Source organism: Sus scrofa, chromosome 10, assembly GCF_054392235.1.
Source record: "Sus scrofa isolate SSC_HxYL_T2T_F1_AM1 chromosome 10, Sscrofa_HxYL_maternal_Yorkshire_Landrace_v2.0, whole genome shotgun sequence".
Lineage (NCBI taxonomy): Eukaryota > Metazoa > Chordata > Mammalia > Artiodactyla > Suidae > Sus > Sus scrofa.
The window spans coordinates 33,625,902-33,647,232 of NC_139392.1; the positions used below are offsets into that span (position 1 = coordinate 33,625,902).

At 50.1% G+C, this 21,331-nt stretch overlaps 1 long non-coding RNA gene across 4 annotated transcripts in view; it reads right to left on the reverse strand.

The window, feature by feature from the left end:
* LOC110258203 (uncharacterized) overlaps positions 1-16,777 on the reverse strand; it is a 30,415-nt gene extending 13,638 nt beyond the window's left edge. For 2 of the 4 annotated variants that reach the window (XR_014818308.1, XR_014818310.1), the window contains exons 1-2: positions 11,969-12,110; positions 11,005-11,085 (exon numbers count right to left, since the gene is read on the reverse strand). This is a non-coding gene — a long non-coding RNA (uncharacterized LOC110258203). Of the gene's footprint in view, positions 1-4,939; positions 7,285-11,004; positions 11,086-11,968; positions 12,111-14,115; positions 14,187-16,705 lie in introns of those variants that run through there. The other 2 variants (XR_014818311.1, XR_014818309.1) reach the window with 2 other exon arrangements.
* Between the last annotated feature and the right edge of the window lie 4,554 nt (positions 16,778-21,331).

The window sequence follows — 21,331 nt, forward strand, 5'->3', positions numbered from 1 at the left end:
TGAGGACAGTCTCAAAGAACTCAGGGACAACTTTAAATGCCCCAACATTTGCATTATAGGGGTTTGAGACGGAGAAGAGAGAGAGAAAGGGCCAGAGAAAATATTTGAAGAAATAATAGCTGAAAACCTCCCTAACATGGGAAAGGAATCACTCACTCGAATCCAGGAAGCACAACGAGTACCATATAGAATAAACCCAAGGAGAAACACACCAAGACACATATTAATCCAACTGTCCAACATTAAAGTCAAAGAGCAAATATTGAAAGCAACAAATAACATACAAGGGAACCCCCATAAGGTTATCAGCTGATTTTTCAGCAGAAACTCTGTGGGCCAGAAGGGAGTGGCATGATATATTTAAAGTGATGAAAGCAAAAAATACGCAACAAAGATTACTCTACCCAGCAAGGCTTTCTTTCAGATTTGAAGGAGAAGTCAAAACCTTTACAGACAAGCAAAGACTAAGAGAATTTAGTGCCACCAAACCAGCATTACAACAAGTATTAAAGGGACCTCTCTAGGCAGAAAGAAAAGGCCACAACTAGAAAGAAGAAAATTACAAATGAGGAGGCTCACCAGTAAAGGCAAACATCAGTAAAGGCAGGAAATCATACACATATAAATATGCCACCAAAAGCAGCAATTGTGAGAATAGGAAGGTACAAATACAGGCTCCTGGAAATGCATTTGCAATTAAGAGACCAGCAACTTAAAGCAATCTCGTGTGTATATATAGACTCCTATATCAAAACCTCATGGTTACCACAAACCAAAAATCTACAATAGATGCAATTCAAACACAACACTAAAGATAGTCATCAAACCACAAGAGAACAAAATGCAAGAAAAAAGGCCAAGAGATAAAGGGCCAGAGAAAATCAACAAAAACAAATCCAAAACAATTAACAAAAGGCAATAAGAACATACATATCAATAATGACCTTAAATGTAAATGGACTAAAAGCTCCAACCAAAAGACATAGACTGGCTGAATGGATACAAAAACAAGACCCATATATATGCTGTATAAACAAGATGTGGTGTGTGTACACACACACACACAATGGAAAATACTCAGCCATAAAAAGGAATAAAATAATACCACTTGCAGCAACATGGATGGGGCCTATAGATACTAACTGAAGTTAGTGAAAGACATCACATGATATCACTTATATGTGGAATCTAAAAAAGATACAAATGAACTTATTGCAGGACAGAAACAGACTCATAGACTTTCTAAACAAACTTATGGTTACCAACGAAGATAGGTGGGGTGGGGGATGGCATCAACTGGGGATTTGAAATTGGCACATGCACACTGTATTTTGAATGCCTGGCCAATGGGGACCTGCTCTACAGCACAGGGAACTCTACACAATCAATATTCTGTGATAATCTACATGGGGAAAGAATCTGAAAAAGAATGGATGTGGGTATATGTGTAACTGAATCACTTTCTTGTACAGCAGAAATGATCACAACTGGTAAGTCAGCTCTACTTCAATAAAATTTTTTAATATGGGGAAAAAAGAAAAAAAAAACAGCACACTAAGAAAAAACAAACAAAAAACACAGGCCAAGTAAAAGGCAGGAAAGCACTTTGAAGTATTCATGTGTGCGAAGAACTGAAAGGAGATTAGCATGGTTTCACATGGTAAGAGATGAGCTTGAATACACAGTGTGGGCCACACTACATGCAGATGCTTCCATGACCAAGTAAGACAGCTGGATTCAATTCAAAGCCACCAAGGGGTGTTAAGCTGAGGAATAAATTGACATCCTTCCCATTTTTAAAAGGATGCTTCTGGCTTCTTTATGGAGAAGAGACTAAGGAAGTCCCTAGAAGAAAACTTGTAAAAAGCTAATACAGGGGCCCAGGTAAGCAATGGCAGCAGCTTCAATTAAGGGTGGCAGCAGCACTGATGAAGGAAGTGCACAGATTTGAGTTATACATTAATAGAAGAATGCAGACAGCATGCTGAAGGGAAGAAGGTAAGTGGTATCACTTCAAGGTCTTCAGTATGACCTCCTCACTTTGTACAGAATTGTGACTAAACCAAAATATTATGTGTGCATTTTTCTTTGTATAAAAATACAGAATAGGTCCTCAAAAATTCCTGATGCCTCTATACCTACTGACAACCAAATGAAACCCAAATTCCTCCCCCTGCTGCTCAAGATCCTACATAATACAGTTCTAAATGCGCTTAGCAATCAAAATAGTCCAGTGCCGTTACACACACCCTATCAGAGCATTTTCTTGCAATACTTCTTAGAACACTCCCTTGCCCTAGTTTACTATTCTGCCTGAAGACCCTCATGCCTTCAAACTGGTACCTATCCAAACACATCCAATAGTCACAATTTCAAGCCCCACCTCTCTCTCAGTTTTTCTTCATCACATAACAGAATAAAATAATTATACAATATGAAGTACTGTGGAGGGGAGGGTAAGAAAACAGGAGAGGAACTTTTCCAAATTTCCACAGTAAACTCATATTCTTTGATAGAGGATAGTACTTGCCTCATCCTCAATGAGATTTACATGTTTTTTTGTCATTCTCTCTTTTTACAGCTGCACCTGTGGCATATGGAGGTTCCCAGGCTAGGGGTCCAATTGGAGCTGTAACTGCCAGCCTATGCCAGGGCCACAGCAATGAGGGATCTGAGCCACATCTGTGACCTGCACCACAGCTCACAGCAACACCAGAGTCTTAACCCACTGAGCGCAGTCAGGGATCGAACCTCTGCCCTCATGGATGTCAGCCAGGCTCATTAACTGCTGAGCCACAGTAGGAACGCAAAGATTTACATAATTATTTAAGGCAGGTACTGTTTCCTTTTTCATCTCTCTATCTCCTAATAAATAAGGCATGGTATCTTTTAGAAACAGGAACTGCCCAATTTATTTATCTGAACTGAAAGTTAAGTATCTAAGTTATATTTAAGTTATTCACAGATATGCCCAAGCCTCTGTTTCCTTCCATTTTGAATGCCTACATTTCTCTCTTTCTTACTTACTCGCTAAAACATTTGCTGATCAACAAGCAAAATGCCAGAGAGCTGGGATAGAAACTGAGTAAAGACATAGTCTCTGCACCCAAAGAGTTCAGAGTCTAGTGAGGAAAGATACATAAGTTATGATAATATACCATACTATAGTTAGGAAAGCAATCAAGATATGTACATGCTTAAGAAATCTCTGGAGGGGGTGGTGGTGAGAAGTGGCAATATGCAGAAAAAGATATCTGGAAAATTGACAGGTAAAATAAGTAATATTTATAAGGAGAAGAAAAATAGGAAGAGTATCGCAAGCTAAGAAGACAGAGGAGTCATGCCACAAAGCAAACCTCACTGATCTTTAAGTGAAAAGAGTTGAATATTATCAAAAAAGTGGCTGAGGACTTCAGTCTCCCTCAAACTACCATTTTTCTACCACTTTTAATGTTACCTATAAAAATAATTGGAACACGGAATTCAAAAATTGAGTTAGTGTCGGAGTTCCCATCATGGCTCAGTGGTAAGGAAACCAACTTGTATCCATGAGGATGAGGGTTCAATCCCTGGCTTCACTGAATGAGTTAAAGATCCGGCACTGCCATGAGGAGTGGTGTAGGTCAGACACAGCTTGGATGTGATGCTGCGGTAGCTGTGGCGTATTCTGCCAGCTGCAGCTCTGATTCGGTCACTAGACAGGAAACTTCCATATGCCATGGGTACAGCACCCAAGAAACACAAATAAACAAATAAATAAATAAAACAAAAAAAGGAAGCAAAAAGAAAATTTGAGTTAGTGGAAAAGACAAAATTTTGTTTAAACTTCAACTGATAGATATTATTTATCTATAAAAAATAGTTGTTAGGACTAATTTGTTTTCTTCTCTTAAAATACCTAATTTTGGGAGTTCCCATTGTGGCTGTGGTTAATGAATCTGGCTAGGAACCATGAGGTGGCAGGTTTGATCCCTGGCCTTGCTCAGTGGGTTAAGGATCCGAAACTGCCACGAGCTGTGGTGTAGGTTGCAGACGAGGCTCAGATCCTGCATTGTGGTGTAGGTCAGTGGCTACAGCTCTGATTCGACCCCTAGCCTGGGAACTTCCATATGCCACTGGAGTGGCCCAAGAGATGGCAAACAGACTAAAAATAAAAAAAAAAAATAAGAAACCCTAATTTTTAGGGAGTTCCCATTGTGGCTCAGTGCTAATGAACCCGACTAGTATCCATGAGAGTGAGGGTTTGATCCCTAGCCTTGATCGGTGGGTTAAGGATCCAGCATTGCTGTGCTATAGGTCACAAATGTAGATAGGATCCTGTATTGCTGTGGCTGTGGTATAGGTCAGCAGCCACAGCTCCAATTTGACCCCTAATGTGGGAGCTTTGTTATGCTGCAGGTATGGCCCTAAGAAAATAAAAAGCAAAAAAAAAAAAAAATCTAATTTTTATATTATTGGTTTAATAATATTTATATTTTGCTGGTGTTCCCATCGTGGCTCAGCAGAAACAAATCTGACCAGAAACCACGAGGTTGCAGGTTCGATCCGTGGCCTCGCTCAGTGGGTTAAGGATCTGGTGTTGCCATGAGCTATGGTGTAGGTCACAGACACGGCTGGGATACTGCATTGCTATGGCTGTGGTGTCAGTTGGCAGTTGTAGCTCTGATTTGACTTCTAGCCTGGGAACCTCCATATGCCTCAGGTGTGGCCCTAAAAATTAATAATAATAATTTGAAATTTTAGTGATGAGGAAATAAAAGATTCAGACGTTACAAAGAATTATCAAAAATTTGATTTATTTAAATAGCTAATACCTACTGAGTACTTACCATGGGCCCAGTACCACTTTAAGAAATTTATATGTATTAATTCACAAATACTTCACAATATTCATTTTCAAGGAAATTGAAATTTAAAAAATTAAGATTTGATGCAATACTACAGGTCATGAAAACTACAAATTAATTTTTTAATGAACTATATTATCATCAAACAACCATCAAACACACTAAGAAGAAACCATATGGGGAATTACCATAAATAAAAATAACAGCTCTTATTGGATTAATTTCACTTTGAAGTTGTAACCCATGCTGCTCCTTTTCTTCTCTCTGTTGTTATAGCTGTTTAACATCTGCCTTAAGATGCTGGTACATGGTCTCCACTTCTGATAATTCTTCTTTGAGTATTTGAGTAGCTTTTCCCTTTTCACCCAACTCTGCCTATATTCTCTGGAGTGAAGTTTCAGATGCAGATAACCTTGACTAAAGCTCTTGACAATCTAGGTTTTTTTGATGAAGGCTTGCTTGTATATTCTTCTTACTCACACATTCTTCATTATGTTTCAACTCTGGGGACAGTCCAGTTCCTTCTTCAGCAAATTTTCAGTCAAGTTCTGAAATATCAGTTTGACAATTTACATCCTTTCCTAAATTTTAATTACTCTAATAAATCAATCTTCAGAGTGATACCATTTCTTAAAATGTTTTAGTCAGTACTGTAAAAAGAGTGAAAATATTCTAAACAAGAGGAATTAAATTATTAAACATTAAATGGTTTTATCCTGCATCCACTTGACTAAGCTCTACTAATGTAATTTAAGTACTGTAAAATTTCGATATAAAATGAAAACAATAAAATCTACTAAGTAGAGTGTTTAGAGTATGCAGAATATCTATAACCTTGGGAGCGCCGAGGGGGGCGAAGACCAGATTGAGCGCAGTGCTAGCGTAGGGGATGCGTGCGTGGGGCCTGCGTGTGTGCTGGGACAGGAGAGCAGAAGACTAAACTGAGGGACACCTGGAGACTCTGGGATTAAGGTAAGGATGTGCACTCTAGCTCCAGCTGCCAGGGTGAAGTTAGAGTGTAGAGGAGGGGAAGAGGGTGGAGGGGATCCCTTGAGGAGCTGAGGAAAGATGTCAGAAAGGGAGGGGGTGAGGCGGGAGTGCGGGGAGGGCCTTGGCGGTCAGGGACCGGGATGCGTGCAGTGCGGGTGTGGGAGTTGCCTGCGTGGGGCCTGCCTGTGTGCTGGGGAGAGGAGAGCAGAAGAGAAAGCTGAGGGAAAAAGGGAGCCTGGAAGATTTAGGTGATGATATGGGCGAGCTGCAGCTGCCAGGTTGCAGTTAGCTTCAGAGTAGAGAATTGGAAGAGGGTGGAGGGGATCCCTTTGCAGAGTTGAAGCAAGGTCTTAAAAAGGGAGGGGGAAGTGGTAGTGCTGGGAGGGCCGTGGGGGGCGGGGCCCGGCTTGCCTGCTGTGCCTGTGTGGGTGTTTCATGCTTGGCGCCCGCGAGTGTGCCAGGGAAAGGAGAGCAGAGGAAAAAGCTGAGGGAAACTCGGAGCCTTGAGGATTAAGGTAAGGATGGACACTCTAGCTCTAGTTGACACGTTGAAGTTACATTCAAGGTAGAGAATGGGGGGAGGGGGAAGCGGTAGTGCTGGGAAGGCCGTGGGGGGCGTGGCCGGGCTTGCATGCTGTGTGTGCCTGTGGGTTGCGTGCGTGGTGTTTGCGTGTGCTGGGGAGAGGAGAGGAGAAGAATAATCTGAGGGACACCAGGAGCCTCTGGGACTAAGGTAAGGATGTGCACTCTAGCTCCAGCTGCCAGGTTGAAGCAAGCTAGAGTGTAGAGAAGAGAGTGGAGAGGATCCCTTGAGGAGCTGAGGAAAGATGTCAGAAAGGGAGGGCCTTGGCTGGAGTACGGGAGGGCCTTTGCTGTCAGGGACCGGGATGCGTGCAGTGCGGGTGTGGTGGTTGCCTGCGTGGGGCCTGCCTGTGTGCTGGGGAGAGGAGAGCAGAAGAGAAAGCTGAGGGAAACAGGGAGCCTGGGGGATTAAGGTAAGCATCTGAGCTGCATCTGCAACCTACAACACACCACAGCTACCACCAATGAGGAATCCTTAATCCACAGAGTGAAGCCAGGAATTGAACCCACATCCTTACGGATACTAGTCAGGTTCAAAACCCCAATGAGCCACCACAGGAACTTCCTGATGAATTCACTTTTGACAAGTGTGCCAAGATAAGTCGATAGGGGAAAGAAGAGTCTTTTCTACAAGTGGTGCTGGAACAATTAGCCACAGATAAAGAATAAAACTGGATTCCCACTGCTATGACGTAAATGTTTGTGTCTCCTCAGAATCCATATGTTGAAATCCTAATCCACAGAAGTGATGGCGTTAGTATATGGGGCCTGTGAAAGATCAGGAGATCATGAAGATGGAGCCCTCATAGATGGGATGATTGCTCTTATGAGAGAAAGTCCACAGGGCTCACAAATACCTTCTGCCCTGTGAGGAAAGAAACAAAGTCTGCAATGTGGAAGACATTCCTCACTCAACCCTGCTTACACCTGAATCTCAGAGTCCCAGCCTCCCAGACAGTGAGGAATAGATTTCTGTTCTTTATAAACCACCCAGTCTGTGGTATTTTGTTATAGAAACCTGAAAAGACTAAGACAGCTACCTTACATCATATGTAAAATTAATTCCATATGTATCAAAGTCAAAATACAAGAGCCAAAACCATTGCTTCTTGGTATAAAATACAGGAGTAAATATTAATAATCTTGGATTAGGCAAGTTTTAAAAAAAATGACACCGAAAATATAAACAACAAAAGGAAAATTAGATGACTTGAGTGTCATTAAAACTAAAGATGTGGTATAGATACAAAATGGACTATTACTTAGTCATTAAAAGGAAAGAAATAATGTCATTTGCAACATTAGATAGACCTAGATAGTATCATGCTAAGTGAAGTTAGACAGTGAGACACCAACATCATATGCTATCACTTATATGTGTCATCTAAATAAAAAGGATAAAATCATCATCTTTGCAGAACAGATACTGACTCACAGACTTTGAAAGAATTATGTATCCCAAAGGAGACTGGTTTGGGAGTGGGGGGATGGCCTGGTGGTTTGGGATGGAAACAATAAAAAGTTCAGTTTTGATGATCCTTTTACAACTATAAATGTAATAAAATCGATTGAGTTAAAAAAAACTGACACTGCTGTGCTTCAACGGACACAGTTAAGAAAATGAAGACAACACAGAGAATGAGAAAATAGTTAAAAACCATATATATGATAAAGGAAAACTCAATTTATTTTACACTAGGAAAGGACTTGAACATATATTCTCTGAAGAAAATAACCAAAAATCACATGAAAAATAGTTCAACAGCATCAGACATTAGGAAAATGCAAATCAAAACCACAATGCGATACTATTTCACATCCACTATGATGGCTCAATTTAGAAAAATTCTTTAGTCTTAAGAACTCTTTGTAAATAACATTAAGTTTTTACTTTGACGGGTGATATCTGTTCCTATCAGGACCCTGACATTCAGGTGGGGATAATTTTTTTCAAGTCAAGCATTTTTATTTTTTCAGACATATCTATGAGTGCGGAAGTTCTGGGGCCAAGGAGCAAACCTTAACCACAGCAGTGACCACACCAGATAATTAACCCACTGAGCCACCAGGGAACTCCATGGGTGATCATTTTTTAATGAACAATTTTTTATGGGAAAATACCACAGTTATCCCCACTGAAGCTAAAAATCCAGATATCCCCTTTCAAAGTTATTACCCATGTTTTCGTACATCAACTAATACAATAATATAATAAGGAGAAATAGGATGTAAAGTATTTGAATAAAGAGATTTGAAGGGAAAGTCATTAAGATGATAATCATCTATCTACCAAATCCAAAAGTGTTAAGTGAAAATCCATCATACTAAAGTGCAAAGTTCAGTCAAGCGATTGAATTCATAATTAAACTGAATGTTCCAATAAAATTAAATTTAAAAAGATTAATCATAAATATTTGTCAGTATAGTTCTTGAACACTGGCCACAGTTATTTATTAAGAAATTAGATGATTCAGACTATTATTGAGGTTCTTTTTTTTCAATTTTTAAATTTTATTGACGTGTAGATAATTTACGTTTTGATAATTTCTCCTACACAACAAAGTGATTCAGTTATACATATACACAATCCATTCTTTTTCACATTTTGTCCCATATATTTCACATTTTGTCCCATATAGGTCCTCACAGAATATTGGGTAGTGTTCCCTCTGCTATACAGCTGGTCCCCATTGACCATCCATTCCCTAAACAATATTGTGCATATACCAAACCCAAACATCCAATCAAACTCTCTTTCCTACCGTTCCCTTCTTTAACCATATTTTTTTAAGTTTGTGAGTCTGTTTCTGTTTTGTAAATAAGTTCAAATGTATCATTTTTTTTACTTTCCACCTATAACTGATATCTTATGATTTTTGTCTTTCACCTACTTAGTATGATAATCACTAGGTCCATCCATTTTGTTGGAAATGACACTACTCATTCTTTTTATGGCTGAGTGATAATCCATTTGTATATATATATACTGCATCTTATTATTCCATTCCTGTCTTTAGATGTTTAATATGCTTTCATTTCTTGCTATTTTAAATAGTGCTACAAGGAACATTGAGTTGTGTGTATTTTTACAATGATAGATTTCTCAGGATATATGCCCAGGAGTGGGATTACTGAATCATAAGGTAGTCGTATTTGTTTTTTTTAAGGAAGCTTGATACTATTCTCCATAGTGGTTCCAACAATTTACATTCCCACCAACAGCATAGGAGTGTTCCCCTTTCTCATCTTCTCAGCATTTATTTTTCTGTAGAATTTTTGATGATGGCTATTCTGAGCATTGGTAGGTGATTCCTATTATACTTTTGATTTGCACTTCTCTAAAATTAAGCATCTTCTCATGTATATTAAGATCTGTTTTTTAATGGCTTTGCCAGTAGCATATGGAGGTTCCCAGGTGCACTGCTGAATTGGAGCTAAAGCTGCTGGCCTACCTTATAGCCTCAGTAACACCAGCCTTACATACGTGGTTTTTAGTATCTGCCCATATCTTTAGCAAAAACAGGACCTCAGATTCAAGTTTAGCTATCTGACTTCCATTTTCAAAATATGAGCCACACAAATCCTTGACCTTTTAGTTTCTAATGATCTCAGATACATGCACTTTACATTTTCTGGGTCTTCTAGCGGTTCTTATTAAATAGTTGGTGCAAAACAAGACCTTCTTTCCACATAACAGATATGATCTCTTCATTTTAGTTTCTAGTTTGATAGTATAAAATGTTCACAAAGAATTAATGTGGGTTATTACTTATTTTGAGGCAAAGTCTGCATCATTTATATTGCCACTATATTATGCTTGCTGAGACACATAAAAGCAGCTTCTGGGATATTGAAAACATTATTGATCTAGGAAATATTTTAATTCATTCAGAGAGAAGATACCATTAGGTTTACTACCATTTGGAAGGAACTGACATATAGTATAGTAACTATATATATTTTTTCTCTCTAGTTAAGTTATAATTTAGTCCAAAATAATCTACAGAACATCAGTGTTTTTCCAAATGAAAAATAAGTTATCATTTTTCACACCTACTGGTGAAAAAGAAACTGGTGCTTAGAAACACTCCATAAATTTTACACATACTACATACAACATTTTTGTTTGTTTCATTTCATTCATTTAATAGAATGTAAAAAAACAAACTAAAGAAATAATTAGAATTATTTGACGTATAACTTCTATTAGTTTCAAATGTACAGCAAAGTGAAGCAATTACACATGTCCATTATAAATTTCCTATATAAAAAAAAAATGAAATTTTAATGCGATGCAGCTCAAAGTAAACATCCTCAACTGGTTCAGAGAGATATTTGATTACTATTGCAATATTCTTAAAAGACAGAAGATGTAATATAAAAATAAATACATCCAGAGATGCAGATGGATCATATCCACCAATTTCCAACGTCTCAAAAAAAAAAATTAAAGCTGTCAACTGGAACTCCACTGACAGCCTTACCTCAGGCCCTGATAATCACGGTGTCACTAAGGATTAACTTCAGATCTCTCTTCATCACTGTGAAGGGACTACAAACAAGCCGGGGCAAGCAGAGACATTACCTTAACTCAATAGACACTCATCGCTCCATTGCTGAGACACAACCTCACATTTTCTGAGCCAGTGTATCCACCATCTTCAACCTACATAACAAAAAAAAAAAAAAAAAAAAAAAACTTCGAACACATCACCTGGAACTTCACTGACAGCCTTACCTCAGTCCCCCCCTGCTCGCCCTGGCCCTCAGCACTCCCTTCAGCTCTCCCTTCCCCTCTGTTCAGGCACTACCCACAAGCCCCTCCCAGCTGCCCTGGCCCATTCCCACACGAACCCCTCTGGGCTCCTTTCCTGACATCCTTCCGCTCCCATTCGCTAAGGGGTCCTCATCCTCCGCCCTCTTCCCCCTTCACAACAACCAAACAAAAGCCAAAAACCCACAACAAAAACCACCACCGCCACCCACCACCACCACCACCGCAGCAGCCACCAAAACCTACCTTGAACCTATCCCCTAGAATGCCCCTCACAACCGCACCGCAGGGCCCCAGGCTCTCCGTGTCCCTCTCCATTCCCTCCCGCCTCCCTTCCCCTGCACCCACGCAACCCCCACGCACGCTCTGGGGGCAAGGGGTGCCCGCCCGCCTCCACGCTCCCCGCACCCGCACAGGCCCAACCCTTCCTAGGACCTCTCCTAGACCTCGCCTCCACTTTTCCAAGGGATCCCATCCACCCTCTTCCTGCCTCTCAAAACGAACCCTAACTTCAACCTCTCAGCTGGGGCTCCGCTGCCATCCTCACCTCCGGCCCCCACGCTCGCGGTGGCCCTCCACAGTCCCTGTGCGCTCCCTTCCCCTGCACGCACCCAACCCCCACGCCTGCGCCGCCCCCAAGACACTCCACGCCCCCCCTCCTCCCGCCCCAAACACGCACCTTTCCCCCAAACACTTCCTGGGACCTTCCATCCCCCTTTTCCCAAGCATCCTAGGCACCCTCTTCCCTTCTCACAAAGATAAAACACAAACCTACCTTGGACCTGCCCGCTGCAGCCCTGCTCACATCCTCAGCTCCTTCACCCACGCTCGCTCGCCGCGGTGGCCCTCAGCAGTCGCTCCGGGGACTCCCTTCCCCGGCACGCACGCAACCCCCACGCACGCCACGGCACGCACGCAACCCCCACGCAGGCGCTCTGCACAACCGGGTCCCCGCCCCCCTCGCCCCGCCCTGCCCCCACCCACCTACACCCCCCCCTTCCTGGGAACTTTCCCCATCACTTCAAAGGCATCCAACCTATCCACCCCTCTACCCCCTTCTCAAACAAACAATCAAACTCACACACACACACACACACAGCAAGCCAAAAACCAAAACCAAAACATCCTCACTTGAACCTGTCTGCTGGAACTCCGCTGACAGCCTTACCTCAGTCCCCCCCTGCTCGCCCTGGCCCTCAGCACTCCCTTCAGCTCTCCCTTCCCCTCTGTTCAGGCACTACCCACAAGCCCCTCCCAGCTGCCCTGGCCCATTCCCACACGAACCCCTCTGGGCTCCTTTCCTGACATCCTTCCGCTCCCATTCGCTAAGGGGTCCTCATCCTCCGCCCTCTTCCCCCTTCACAACAACCAAACAAAAGCCAAAAACCCACAACAAAAACCACCACCGCCACCCACCACCACCACCACCGCAGCAGCCACCAAAACCTACCTTGAACCTATCCCCTAGAATGCCCCTCACAACCGCACCGCAGGGCCCCAGGCTCTCCGTGTCCCTCTCCATTCCCTCCCGCCTCCCTTCCCCTGCACCCACGCAACCCCCACGCACGCTCTGGGGGCAAGGGGTGCCCGCCCGCCTCCACGCTCCCCGCACCCGCACAGGCCCAACCCTTCCTAGGACCTCTCCTAGACCTCGCCTCCACTTTTCCAAGGGATCCCATCCACCCTCTTCCTGCCTCTCAAAACGAACCCTAACTTCAACCTCTCAGCTGGGGCTCCGCTGCCATCCTCACCTCCGGCCCCCACGCTCGCGGTGGCCCTCCACAGTCCCTGTGCGCTCCCTTCCCCTGCACGCACCCAACCCCCACGCCTGCGCCGCCCCCAAGACACTCCACGCCCCCCCTCCTCCCGCCCCAAACACGCACCTTTCCCCCAAACACTTCCTGGGACCTTCCATCCCCCTTTTCCCAAGCATCCTAGGCACCCTCTTCCCTTCTCACAAAGATAAAACACAAACCTACCTTGGACCTGCCCGCTGCAGCCCTGCTCACATCCTCAGCTCCTTCACCCATGCTCGCTCGCCTCGGTGTCCCTCAGCAGTCACTCCGGGGACTCCCTTCCCCAGCAAGCACACAAACCCCACGCAGGCGCTCTGCACAACCGGGTCCCCGCCCCCCTCGCCCCGCCCTGCCCCCACCCACCTACACCCCCCCCTTCCTGGGAACTTTCCCCATCACTTCAAAGGCATCCAACCTATCCACCCCTCTACCCCCTTCTCAAACAAACAATCAAACTCACACACACACACACACAGCAAGCCAAAAACCAAAACCAAAACATCCTCACTTGAACCTGTCTGCTGGAACTCCGCTGACAGCCTTACCCTCAGTCCCCCCCTGCTCGCCCTGGCCCTCAGCACTCCCTTCAGCTCTCCCTTCCCCTCTGTTCAGGCACTACCCTCAAGCCCCTCCCAGCTGCCCTGGCCCATTCCCACACGAACCCCTCTGGGCTCCTTTCCTGACATCCTTCTGCTCCCATTTGCTAAGGGGTCCTCATCCTCCGCCCTCTTCCCCCTTCACAACAACCAAACAAAAACCAAAAACCCACAACAAAAACCACCACCACCCACCACCACCACCACCGCAGCCGCCACAAACACCTACCTTGAACCTATCCCCTAGAATGCCCCTCACAACCGCACCGCAGGGCCCCAGGCTCTCCGTGTCCCTCTCCATTCCCTCCCGCCTCCCTTCCCCTGCACCCACGCAACCCCCACGCACGCTCTGGGGGCAAGGGGTGCCCGCCCGCCTCCACGCTCCCCGCACCCGCACAGGCCCAACCCTTCCTAGGACCTCTCCTAGACCTCGCCTCCACTTTTCCAAGGGATCCCATCCACCCTCTTCCTGCCTCTCAAAACGAACCCTAACTTCAACCTCTCAGCTGGGGCTCCGCTGCCATCCTCACCTCCGGCCCCCACGCTCGCGGTGGCCCTCCACAGTCCCTGCGCGCTCCCTTCCCCTGCACGCACCCAACCCCCACGCCTGCGCCGCCCCCAAGCCGCTCCCCGCCCCCCTCCTCCCGCCCCAAACACGCACCTTTCCCCCAAACACTTCCTGGGACCTTCCATCCCCCTTTTCCCAAGCATCCTAGGCACCCTCTTCCCTTCTCACAAAGATAAAACACAAACCTACCTTGGACCTGCCCGCTGCAGCCCTGCTCACATCCTCAGCTCCTTCACCCACGCTCGCTCGCCGCGGTGGCCCTCAGCAGTCGCTCCGGGGACTCCCTTCCCCGGCACGCACGCAACCCCCACGCACGCCACGGCACGCACGCAACCCCCACGCAGGCGCTCTGCACAACCGGGTCCCCGCCCCCCTCGCCCCGCCCTGCCCCCACCCACCTACACCCCCCCCTTCCTGGGAACTTTCCCCATCACTTCAAAGGCATCCAACCTATCCACCCCTCTACCCCCTTCTCAAACAAACAATCAAACTCACACACACACACACACAGCAAGCCAAAAACCAAAACCAAAACATCCTCACTTGAACCTGTCTGCTGGAACTCCGCTGACAGCCTTACCTCAGTCCCCCCCTGCTCGCCCTGGCCCTCAGCACTCCCTTCAGCTCTCCCTTCCCCTCTGTTCAGGCACTACCCTCAAGCCCCTCCCAGCTGCCCTGGCCCATTCCCACAGGAACCCCTCTGGGCTCCTTTCCTGACATCCTTCCGCTCCCATTTGCTAAGGGGTCCTCATCCTCCGCCCTCTTCCCCCTTCACAACAACCAACCAAAAACCAACAACAAAAACCACCACCACCGCAGCAGCCACCAAAACCTACCTTGAACCTATCCCCTAGAATGCCCCTCACAACCTCCCCGCAGGGCCCCAGGCTCTCCGTGTCCCTCTCCATTCCCTCCGGCCTCCCTTCCCCTGCACCCACGCAACCCCCACGCACGCTCGGGGGGCAAGGGGTGCCTGCCCGCCTCCACGCTCCCCGCACTCGCACAGGCCCAACCCTTCCTAGGACCTCGCCTCCACTTTTCCAAGGGATCCCATCCACCCTCTTCCTGCCTCTCAAAACGAACCCTAACTTCAACCTCTCAGCTGGGGCTCCGCTGCCATCCTCACCTCCCTCCCCCACGCTCGCGGTGGCCCTCCCCATTCCCTCTGAGCTCCCTTCCCCTCCACGCAGCTAACCCTCCTGCACTCAACCCCCATACCTGCCCTGCACTGAAGCCGGTCCCTCCCCAACCACGCACCTTTCCCCCAAACACTTCCTGGGACCTTCCCTCCCCTTTTCCCAAGCATCCTAGGCACCCTCTTCCCTTCTCAAAAAGATAAACACAAACCTACCTTGGACCTGCCCGCTGCAGCCCTGCTCACGCCCTCAGCTCCTTCACCCATGCTCGCTCGCCGCGGTGTCCCTCAGCAGTCGCTCCGGGGGCTCCCTTCCCCGGCACGCACGCGAACCCCCACGCACGCCACGGCACGCACGCAACCCCCTCGCACGCCACGGCACGCAGGCAACCCCCACGCACGCGCTCTGCACAACCGCGTCCCCGCCCCCCTCGCCCCTCTCTGCCCCCACCCACACCCCCAACCCTTCCTGGAAACTTTCCCCATCAGCTCAAAGGCATCCAACCTACCCACCCCTCTACCCCCTTCTCAAACAAACAATCAAACGAACAAACACACACAGCAAGCCAAAAACCAAAACAAAAAACACCTCACTTGAACCTGTCTGCTGGAACTCCACTGACAGCCTTACCTCAGTCCCCCCCTGCTCCCCTGGCCCTCAGCACTCCCTTCAGCTCTCCCTTCCCCTCTGTTCAGGCACTACCCACAAGCCCCTCCCAGCTGCCCTGGCCCATTTCCACAGGAACCCCTCTGGGCTCCTTTCCTGACATCCTTCCGCTCCCATGTGCTAAGGGGTCCTCATCCTCCACCCTCTTCCCCCTTCACAACAACCAACCAAAAACCAAAAACCAACAACAAAAACCACCACCACCACCACCACCACAGCAGCCACCAAAACCTACCTTGAACCTATCCCCTAGAATGCCCCTCACAACCTCCCCGCAGGGCCCCAGGCTCTCCGTGTCCCTCTCCATTCCCTCCGGCCTCCCTTCCCCTGCACCCACGCAACCCCCACGCACGCTCGGGGGGCAAGGGGTGCCTGCCCGCCTCCACGCTCCCCGCACTCGCACAGGCCCAACCCTTCCTAGGACCTCGCCTCCACTTTTCCAAGGGATCCCATCCACCCTCTTCCTCCCTCTCAAAACTAACCCTAACTTCAACCTCTCAGTTGGGGCTCGGCTGCCATCCTCACCTCCCTCCCCCACGCTCGCGGTGGCCCTCCCCATTCCCTCTGAGCTCCCTTCCCCTCCACGCAGCTAACCCTCCTGCACTCAACCCCCATACCTGCCCTGCACTGAAGCCGGTCCCTCCCCAACCACGCACCTTTCCCCCAAACACTTCCTGGGACCTTCCCTCCCCTTTTCCCAAACATCCTAGGCACCCTCTTCCCTTCTCAAAAAGATAAACACAAACCTACCTTGGACCTGCCCACTGCAGCCCTGCTCACGCCCTCAGCTCCTTCACCCATGCTCGCTCGCCTCGGTGTCCCTCAGCAGTCGCTCCGGGGGCTCCCTTCCCCGGCACGCACGCGAACCCCCACGCACGCCACGGCACGCACGCAACCCCCTCGCACGCCACGGCACGCACGCAACCCCCACGCACGCGCTCTGCACAACCGCGTCCCCGCCCCCCTCGCCCCTCTCTGCCCCCACCCACACCCCCTCCTTCCTGGAAACTTTCCCCATCAGCTCAAAGGCATCCAACCTACCCACCCGTCTACCCCCTTCTCAAACAAACAATCAAATGAACAAACACACACAGCAAGCCAAAAACCAAAACAAAAAACACCTCACTTGAACCTGTCTGCTGGAACTCCACTGACAGCCTTACCTCAGTCCCCCCCTGCTCCCCTGGCCCTCAGCACTCCCTTCAGCTCTCCCTTCCCCTCTGTTCAGGCAATACCCACAAGCCCCTCCCAGCTGCCCTGGCCCATTCCCACAGGAACCCCTCTGGGCTCCTTTCCTGACATCCTTCCGCTCCCATGTGCTAAGGGGTCCTCATCCTCCACCCTCTTCCCCCTTCACAACAACCAACCAAAAACCAAAAACCAACAACAAAAACCACCACCACCACCACCACCACAGCAGCCACCAAAACCTACCTTGAACCTATCCCCTAGAATGCCCCTCACAACCTCCCCGCAGGGCCCCAGGCTCTCCGTGTCCCTCTCCATTCCCTCCGGCCTCCCTTCCCCTGCACCCACGCAACCCCCACGCACGCTCGGGGGGCAAGGGGTGCCTGCCCGCCTCCACGCTCCCCGCACTCGCACAGGCCCAACCCTTCCTAGGACCTCGCCTCCACTTTTCCAAGGGATCCCATCCACCCTCTTCCTCCCTCTCAAAACTAACCCTAACTTCAACCTCTCAGCTGGGGCTCCGCTGCCATCCTCACCTCCCTCCCCCACGCTCGCGGTGGCCCTCCCCATTCCCTCTGAGCTCCCTTCCCCTCCACGCAGCTAACCCTCCTGCACTCAACCCCCATACCTGCCCTGCACTGAAGCCGGTCCCTCCCCAACCACGCACCTTTCCCCCAAACACTTCCTGGGACCTTCCCTCCCCTTTTCCCAAGCATCCTAGGCACCCTCTTCCCTTCTCAAAAAGATAAACACAAACCTACCTTGGACCTGCCCGCTGCAGCCCTGCTCACGCCCTCAGCTCCTTCACCCATGCTCGCTCGCCTCGGTGTCCCTCAGCAGTCGCTCCGGGGGCTCCCTTCCCCGGCACGCACGCGAACCCCCACGCACGCCACGGCACGCACGCAACCCCCTCGCACGCCACGGCACGCACGCAACCCCCACGCACGCCCTCTGCACAACCGCGTCCCCGCCCCCCTCGCCCCTCTCTGCCCCCACCCACACCCCCTCCTTCCTGGAAACTTTCCCCATCAGCTCAAAGGCATCCAACCTACCCACCCCTCTACCCCCTTCTCAAACAAACAATCAAACGAACAAACACACACAGCAAGCCAAAAACCAAAACAAAAAACACCTCACTTGAACCTGTCTGCTGGAACTCCACTGACAGCCTTACCTCAGTCCCCCCCTGCTCCCCTGGCCCTCAGCACTCCCTTCAGCTCTCCCTTCCCCTCTGTTCAGGCACTACCCACAAGCCCCTCCCAGCTGCCCTGGCCCATTTCCACAGGAACCCCTCTGGGCTCCTTTCCTGACATCCTTCCGCTCCCATGTGCTAAGGGGTCCTCATCCTCCACCCTCTTCCCCCTTCACAACAACCAACCAAAAACCAAAAACCAGCAACAAAAACCACCACCACCACCACCACCACAGCAGCCACCAAAACCTACCTTGAACCTATCCCCTAGAATGCCCCTCACAACCTCCCCGCAGGGCCCCAGGCTCTCCGTGTCCCTCTCCATTCCCTCCGGCCTCCCTTCCCCTGCACCCACGCAACCCCCACGCACGCTCGGGGGGCAAGGGGTGCCTGCCCGCCTCCACGCTCCCCGCACTCGCACAGGCCCAACCCTTCCTAGGACCTCGCCTCCACTTTTCCAAGGGATCCCATCCACCCTCTTCCTCCCTCTCAAAACTAACCCTAACTTCAACCTCTCAGTTGGGGCTCCGCTGCCATCCTCACCTCCCTCCCCCACGCTCGCGGTGGCCCTCCCCATTCCCTCTGAGCTCCCTTCCCCTCCACGCAGCTAACCCTCCTGCACTCAACCCCCATACCTGCCCTGCACTGAAGCCGGTCCCTCCCCAACCACGCACCTTACCCCCAAACACTTCCTGGGACCTTCCCTCCCCTTTTCCCAAGCATCCTAGGCACCCTCTTCCCTTCTCAAAAAGATAAACACAAACCTACCTTGGACCTGCCCGCTGCAGCCCTGCTCACGCCCTCAGCTCCTTCACCCATGCTCGCTCGCCGCGGTGTCCCTCAGCAGTCGCTCCGGGGGCTCCCTTCCCCGGCACGCACGCAACCCCCACGCACGCCACGGCACGCACGCAACCCCCTCGCACGCCACGGCACGCACGCAACCCCCACGCAGGCGCTCTGCACAACCGCGTCCCCGCCCCCCTCGCCCCTCTCTGCCCCCACCCACACCCCCCCCCCTTCCTGGAAACTTTCCCCATCAGCTCAAAGGCATCCAACCTACCCACCCCTCTACCCCCTTCTCAAACAAACAATCAAACGAACAAACACACACAGCAAGCCAAAAACCAAAACAAAAAACACCTCACTTGAACCTGTCTGCTGGAACTCCACTGACAGCCTTACCTCAGTCCCCCCCTGCTCCCCTGGCCCTCAGCACTCCCTTCAGCTCTCCCTTCCCCTCTGTTCAGGCACTACCCACAAGCCCCTCCCAGCTGCCCTGGCCCATTCCCACAGGAACCCCTCTGGGCTCCTTTCCTGACATCCTTCCGCTCCCATGTGCTAAGGGGTCCTCATCCTCCACCCTCTTCCCCCTTCACAACAACCAACCAAAAACCAAAAACCAACAACAAAAACCACCACCACCGCAGCAGCCACCAAAACCTACCTTGAACCTATCCCCTAGAATGCCCCTCACAACCTCCCCGCAGGGCCCCAGGCTCTCCGTGTCCCTCTCCATTCCCTCCGGACTCCCTTCCCCTGCACCCACGCAACCCCCACGCACGCTCGGGGGGCAAGGGGTGCCTGCCCGCCTCCACGCTCCCCGCACTCGCACAGGCCCAACCCTTCCTAGGACCTCGCCTCCACTTTTCCAAGGGATCCCATCCACCCTCTTCCTGCCTCTCAAAACTAACCCTAACTTCAACCTCTCAGCTGGGGCTCCGCTGCCATCCTCACCCTCCCTCCCCCACGCTCGCGGTGGCCCTCCCCATTCCCTCTGAGCTCCCTTCCCCTCCACGCAGCTAACCCTCCTGCACTCAACCCCCATACCTGCCCTGCACTGAAGCCGGTCCCTCCCCAACCACGCACCTTTCCCCCAAACACTTCCTGGGACCTTCCCTCCCCTTTTCCCAAGCATCCTAGGCACCCTCTTCCCTTCTCAAAAAGATAAACACAAACCTACCTTGGACCTGCCCGCTGCAGCCCTGCTCACGCCCTCAGCTCCTTCACCCATGCTCGCTCGCCGCGGTGTCCCTCAGCAGTCGCTCCGGGGGCTCCCTTCCCGGGCACGCACGCAACCCCCACGCAGGCGCTCTGCACAACCGCGTCCCCGCCCCCCTCGCCCCTCTCTGCCCCCACCCACACCCCCCCCTTCCTGGAAACTTTCCCCATCAGCTCAAAGGCATCCAACCTACCCACCCCTCTACCCCCTTCTCAAACAAACAATCAAACGAACAAACACACACAGCAAGCCAAAAACCAAAACAAAAAACACCTCACTTGAACCTGTCTGCTGGAACTCCACTGACAGCCTTACCTCAGTCCCCCCCTGCTCCCCTGGCCCTCAGCACTCCCTTCAGCTCTCCCTTCCCCTCTGTTCAGGCACTACCCACAAGCCCCTCCCAGCTGCCCTGGCCCATTCCCACACGAACCCCTCTGGGCTCCTTTCCTGACATCCTTCCGCTCCCATGTGCTAAGGGGTCCTCATCCTCCACCCTCTTACCCCTTCACAACAACCAACCAAAAACCAACAACAAAAACCACCACCACCGCAGCAGCCACCAAAACCTACCTTGAACCTATCCCCTAGAATGCCCCTCACAACCTCCCCGCAGGGCCCCAGGCTCTCCGTGTCCCTCTCCATTCCCTCCGGCCTCCCTTCCCCTGCACCCACGCAACCCCCACGCAAGCTCGGGGGGCAAGGGGTGCCTGCCCGCCTCCACGCTCCCCGCACTCGCACAGGCCCAACCCTTCCTAGGACCTCGCCTCCACTTTTCCAAGGGATCCCATCCACCCTCTTCCTGCCTCTCAAAACTAACCCTAACTTCAACCTCTCAGCTGGGGCTCCGCTGCCATCCTCACCCTCCCTCCCCCACGCTCGCGGTGGCCCTCCCCATTCCCTCTGAGCTCCCTTCCCCTCCACGCAGCTAACCCTCCTGCACTCAACCCCCATACCTGCCCTGCACTGAAGCCGGTCCCTCCCCAACCACGCACCTTTC